This window comes from Anoplopoma fimbria, unplaced genomic scaffold, assembly GCF_027596085.1.
Source record: "Anoplopoma fimbria isolate UVic2021 breed Golden Eagle Sablefish unplaced genomic scaffold, Afim_UVic_2022 Un_contig_9711_pilon_pilon, whole genome shotgun sequence".
Taxonomy (NCBI): Eukaryota; Metazoa; Chordata; class Actinopteri; order Perciformes; family Anoplopomatidae; genus Anoplopoma; species Anoplopoma fimbria.
The window spans coordinates 804-7,461 of record NW_026554122.1 but is presented as its reverse complement, the minus strand read 5'-3'; the positions used below and the strand labels follow the sequence as shown (position 1 = coordinate 7,461).

Genomic DNA, 6,658 nt, shown 5'->3' with positions numbered 1-6,658 from the left:
AGCGGTGGCTAAAGCAGGCCCAATACAGCTGAACCTGACAGGGTTCTAACAAAATGGGCTGAGCACTGAACAGTCAAGGTGGACTACTCATCACTGCTGGTCCAAACAGAGCAGCTAGTCTGACTCACAGGGATGCTCGGCCCATCTCTACTGAACCAAATCAAACCTAACACGGTCTGCATTCTGCTGTGCTGGCTTCAATTATGGAGGCTGTCGTGGGAAGAAATAAAAGTGCGACTCATTTAACAAGTTAAAGTAAACTTGTAGTTTATTACAGCTTGGATCTTTTTACGTAGTTATGGCCATCATTTCTATCAGTAATAATAATATGTACTGACAAAGCTAATCGCTGAGATCTGTCAACACATGACATGATTCAAAAATGCAACCCTGAGGTTAGTCAAACTGATTTGTAAGGACAGTAAAATAATGACCCGCTGTCTGTGGACTGGGATGGATGTTTACATTGGACACAGTGGTGGTCTGACTGCTCGTGCTTGTTCCCTGCCAGATTATATTGTGACTGTGTCTCCAGTTCTCAGCATTGAGTTTTGTAAGTACAGATATAAATGTTGGCCCAAACTACAAATAAGAAATAACCTTTATTCTGTAGAGTACTTTTTTGTAAACGGTGGTGGGGAAGAACATTTTGGAATTCATTGTCCCTCCCTATATGGAGGAAGTTAGGAAGAATAAAAAGGCCCACTACTGATGGAAACACTGCACTGGTTCTATATGGAGTGAACAGTTAAGCACAGTGTGGCTGCAGGGCCATAACCATCTTTTTAATTGACTGACAGTAGCTACAGGGGCAATATTTAGCAGTTGACATGTGTATGTGTGTGTGTGTGTGAGAGAGAGAGAGAGAGAGAGAGAGAAAAGAGAAAAAGAAAGAGAGATGCTTGGGGAATTCAAGGAAAGAAAGTTTTCCTGGCTTTGTCATGTAAATTCTTTATTTTTGCACTTCAGTTTGCAGCACTTTGCAGTAAGACACCAGGCTTTACTTAAAGGTGCTTTATTTAAATATGTGCTGCTGGTGTTTGTAATGTGTGTGTTTGTGTGTTTGTGTGCTTCTGGCCCAACAAACTACACACACCTTTGACCCTTTGACATCCACTCCCCATCACATGTATCTTGTGTGTGTACATGTGCAATTTCATTACACTGATGTAACTTAAAAGTGGTATGTGAAGCAGGTATGCATATTTATTGTAAAGATCATTTCTCACACTGTTTGTGTGTATGTGCTTTTGAACGAAGGCTGGAGTGACAGATAATTGCAGGATAACATTTTCATCCCGTCATCTATGATGTTAAACCGATTCTCGCTTCATTTTCTATGTTCTGTTCTTCTATAAATCTAGAAACCTGTGCAATAATCTGGTAATAAACAAATAGGGTTGTGCACAACCTTCTGTGCTGTATTTTATTTTTAAACATTTACTAAATAGTTAAAAGTGAATAAGAACTGACATGGGTGGTTGAGAAACAAAATTAAAAATGATAAACTAATTTCTTGAGGAGAGACAATAAGTCTCAACCATGCCACTTGTCTACCAGAAATCACAACATACACCTGAACTGTATCTCACAAGCTGGATTAATGTGTGAATAAAATATATATTTGATCGGTGTCAGGTAATAGCTTGGAAAAAATACTCCTAATTGAAAATATATATATATCTTCTTTTTTAAATTATTTTTCATCAACAACACACGCCCCCAATCTTTTTTGGGCCCGTTTGATATGGAAAAATGCCACCAACTATAATAGGATTTTAATTTAGATTGAAAAAAGAAATAGTGTTACCAGGACAACTTTACTAACTTTGTAAAATCTTAATAATAAATAACAAACTAAATGTAGATGTATTCATTTAATGGTGTTTGTGATAAAAATGAGCTGGGTAAAAAAATGACTGAATTTGGATTTGGATTTTCAACGTAAAATGATAAAGTACAGTTAAGGCAGAATTTTCTTTGGAGACATGGAGTACATGCCATGCTTGAGAGATTGAAACCTTGACAGAAGTGTGGAGATGATGTAGGCACTTTACTGTACGCATATAACTCATGTCTGCATACCACTAAGACCTCTTTCTAAGATATAAATTGTGAACTCATTCACAGCAGCTCTGCAGCAAAATGTTTTCTGTCACAAAAGCAGATACCACAAAGACCTATATTTCTTTCTAAGCCAACAAAATGCCTGCAATGTAGTCCTGCCCTCATACATCTCGAGAGGGAAGACTTCCCCTTTGAAAGGGAGTTAGGATAGGACAGTTTGTTCAGTTTGTTTCCATTTTCATCCATAGGGGGAGCTGCTGTGCACTATTTCCTGCAGTTTGCTGCCATTTCTTGTAAATGGTGGAGGGAGGGGTGAGCAGCAGGTGAAGTGTGGAGAGAAAGAGGGAGAAGGAAGAGAGAGAAGCAGAAATGAAGAGAGAACAAGAGGAGAGAGGGAGGCAGATTGAAAATCTAAGGAAAAGTTATGAAGAATGTCGTGAGAGAGAACTGTTACTGGAAATAGAAAGGTTTAGACGGCAAACACTGCAGCCTGCAGTGAGGGATGATGGCTGTACAATTAGCTGATGTGGTTTTCCTGTTAGTCTTTCTTATTGTGTGCTTCTGTGCTGCAGTGAAGTAAATAATTTATCTATTTCAATTTATAAGAGGAACAAAGGGTCAAACCTCCCTCCTGTCATTGTAACTCTGGATAGTTATGACAATTCATCAGCCAGTGTGACCTCAAGTTAATACAGTGATTTACTTTAAAACTCCACTCTAGCTGGATGAGCTAATCTGGCATGCTGTATAACATGTTTGTTTGATGTTTCAATCAAAGTTGACGGAAGCAGCACTATAGCAGTCTGGCCAAAGTTATAATTGAAACTTAATGAAGTATTCATATATAAACACACTAAGTTAGAAGTGAACCAATACATTTAAAACTATTTGAAAAGTTATTGAAACATAACTCTAAATTGGATTTTGTTTAATGTTTTAAATTCATTTTAGTTTTATTTGATAACATATACAATTGTGAGGCAAGCACTTCCTCATATTATCATTTTACATGCCACTTCTCTGTATGTGAATGTTTGTGAATATATAGAGTACTTACATATGAGATTGGAGCTGAATACCTCTGATTCCAGTGGCGGTTCCTTCATAGGGGCGATTTGTGCGACGCACTACCAAACACGGAGTTTTTTTTTTTTTTTTTTTTTATCTAGTTGTTAAGGCGGGTGATTAATCTGCTGTATGCAAACTGGTTGTATATGTCATTGTCCAATCAGATTAAGGTCGCGCCTGGTGTTGCCACGCCCATTTGGGGCGATTTCTGTCAAGCCCAAATTTGCACCAGAACTCTCCCATTGACATTCATGGTACGTCCATTTTTTTCAAAAATCATGCTCCCAATACATTTTCTATGAGGGTTTATGTGCTCGCACAAATGACGTGCTTACGTCATCTGTCTGTTGCTAACCCGCGGGAACATCCAGGCTGACGAGACCACCTCTCTCTCTCTCTCTCTCTCTCTCTTTCCCCCGTCTTTCTCTCAGTAACAATATCAAGCTCTTTTCACCTGTTGTGTATTTTGTATTAAACAAAGCAGTGTTAAGGTTGCTTTTTTCAATTGCAGTATAACATTGCCATGCTTGAATATTTCAGTGTGAGGTTAGTGAGTCATGTTTTCTTTTAGAGTAGACCTTGTTCAGCAAATTGCTTATCACATGTACCTCATTTAGTTTCCCTTCAAATGCCTCCTCAGTTTCTTTGCCAGTGCTCAGTCTTGGGATTGTCACCTGCAGATCACTTGACTTGTAAATTGATGTTTCTCTTGTACTCTGTTGTCTTTTTGGACTCTGAATGTTTACACCTTGCTAAGACTGTGACCTTTTTTTATTTTTGAGAAGAAGCTTACTTGTGGATGTTGGATATTCTTTGATATTTTTCCATTGTGACTTTTTACTGCTACCTACTGAGCATTTTGAACTGTGGCAAAATATTTTGGACATCCTTCTTTTTGTATCTTGCTGGTCTACCATCGTGCCTTTGTTCAAGCACCTTTTTGACTCAGTAAAACATTTGAACTTGACTTCCCTTGTCTGCCTCTCTGCAATTGAGTCTCTCCTTTGGTCTTTTGGTAAACTGTCAGCCTGCTTAATTGATATCTGATACCTGAATTTATATGCACTAACAAGTTAGGGAAATGGTCTTGCTACCTAGACAAATATACCTCAGTCCTATGGACTTTTATGGTACTTATGGACATAACGGGGGGAAATTGCACCACCTGAAAAAAATGTCAGGAGCCGCCACTGTCTGATTCTCCAGCAAAACATATCTAGTATCCTCATATCGACAATGCAACACTTTCTTAAAGCCACGTGCATAATGAAAGCAAATATGTAAGTAGAGTTCTTACAGGGTCATTTCTTACTCGGTCTTTTCCAAAAGCAAAGTTGTGACCCCCTTTTTGTCCCAAATGTACTTCATATTAAATATTTAATCGGGCTGTTATCCAAAAATATGTTACCAAAGAATACAGTGTAGAACCACATTAACTTACCTGTTTTTATTTAGCTTTGTTATTATTGTTATTATTTGTCTATGTTACAAAAAACAAAACAGGTGTATTTTTAAATACTTGCTGCTTTGGCAAATTACTATTATTGATAAGTGATTTGTGCCTTATGTTAAGATATACCAACAGTCTTATCTGAGAAAACTACACCTATGACATTTGTACAAGTTTGAAAGCTTTGCATTAAATATGTTTAATGACTATATTAAGTCACTGTTTATCAAACTGCACAAAAGCTATCATCACATGACAACAGCAAAGGTTGGTCATACTCAGCAGCTCTGAGTTGAGACACAACACTGTGAACAGTTTGTTCTGTTTGTTTCCATTTTCATCCATAAGGCGAGCTGCTGTGCACTATTTCCTGCAGTTTGCTGCCATTTCTTGTAAATGGAGGAGGGAGGGGTGAGCAGCAGGTGAAGTGTGGAGTTATGCAGGAGGAGTATATATATATAGCTGCTCAAGTATGATAAACCGCAGACTCTTTTGCCGGCATCTGGAGGACCATCCTATTTTCGATTCACTGATGTTTGAGTTTCACTGTGATATCCACCACTGTATAACTATATTGTAGGTGTGGTTTGCTGCAAAGAGCTATCTGTCACAGAGAAGAAGCAGCAGAAAGACTCTGAACTTAACCAGTGCCTGCACTCTGTACTCCAAACATGGCTAACAATTACTACTACGGTAGGTCATGATACTACTACAATATACTCATGTTGTTAATGATCACATATTACTCTTAATTTTAGGCTCATTTTTATACTTTGATTTTTGGGCTCAACAAGAATATGTTTACATATATATATATATATATATATATATATATATATATATATGTGTGTGAAGACCAATGTGCTTTTTCAAGGTCTCTTTATCAAAGTACCAGCCCTAAAAAGCTGATAACAGCATCTTTAATATCAGTAATCTTTAAATGAAAATCATGAAAAAAGCACCATCATGGTCACATGTTGAAATATGAACCCTAATACTAGAGATATGCACAGGCTAAAGAAGGTCAAAGCTTTTGTGATGATGATGTACTTTTCCAAAAGCGTATGGCTATCTAGAGCATTCATTCTTATTCTAATGGAATTTATTCCTCAATACAGGACAAAATGATGAGGAGCTGAGAATAGTGTTGGTGGGGAAGACTGGTATTGGGAAGAGTGCCAGTGGAAACAGCATTCTGGGACGACAGTGCTTTGAATCAAAGTTCAGTGCCAAGTCTATGACTGTAGATTGTTCCATGGGCAAAAGCGAGGTGGATGGGCAACGGGTTGCTGTGATCGACACCCGGGCCTGTTTGACACCAGGTTTGGCATGGATAAAACTGCTAAAGATATCTGCCAGTGCATCTCTTACGCTGCTCCTGGACCCCATGTGTTCCTGGTGGTCATCAAGCTGGGCAGATACACTGAAGAGGAAAAGCAGACAGTGCAAAGAATTCAAGAAATCTTTGGCCAGGCTGCAGACAGATACAGCATGGTCCTCTTTACTCATGGTGACCTTCTTGAAGGCACAACTATTGAGAATTCTGGGCGGGCAGCCGGACCTGCAGGAACTTGTGGACAGATGTAATGGCCAGTACCATGTCTTCAATAATAAACTGAAGGATCGCTCTCAGGTCACTGAGCTGCTCCAGAAGATCAGAGATGTAGTCCAGAAGAACGGAGGAAACCACTACACCAACCAGATGTTCCAAGAGGCAGAGAGGAGATCGCAGAGGAGAAACAACGCATCCTGAAAGAGAAAGAAGAGCAAATACGCAAAGAGAAGAGGAACTGGAGAGGAAACTACAGGAAAAACATGATAAAGAGATGAAGAAAATGTATGAACGACTCCAGGCTGAGAGGGAGAGGGAGAGGAGAGAGAGGAGGAAAGGAAGAGGGAGAGGAGAGAGAGAGAGGAGGAAAGGAAGAGGGAGAGGGAGAGGATGGAGAGGGTGAGATGGATGGAGATGATGGAAATAGAAGCAGAAAGGAAGAGAGAGCAAGAGGAGAGAGCCAGGCAGATTGAAAATCTGAGGAAAAGTTATGAGGAACGTCGTGAGAGAGAACTGGTACA

At 39.1% G+C, this 6,658-nt stretch overlaps 1 pseudogene; it reads left to right on the top strand.

Annotated features, from left to right (window-relative positions):
* Positions 1–5,086: 5,086 nt before the first annotated feature.
* Positions 5,087–6,415, top strand: LOC129117006 (GTPase IMAP family member 9-like; annotated as a pseudogene).
* Positions 6,416–6,658: the final 243 nt, after the last annotated feature.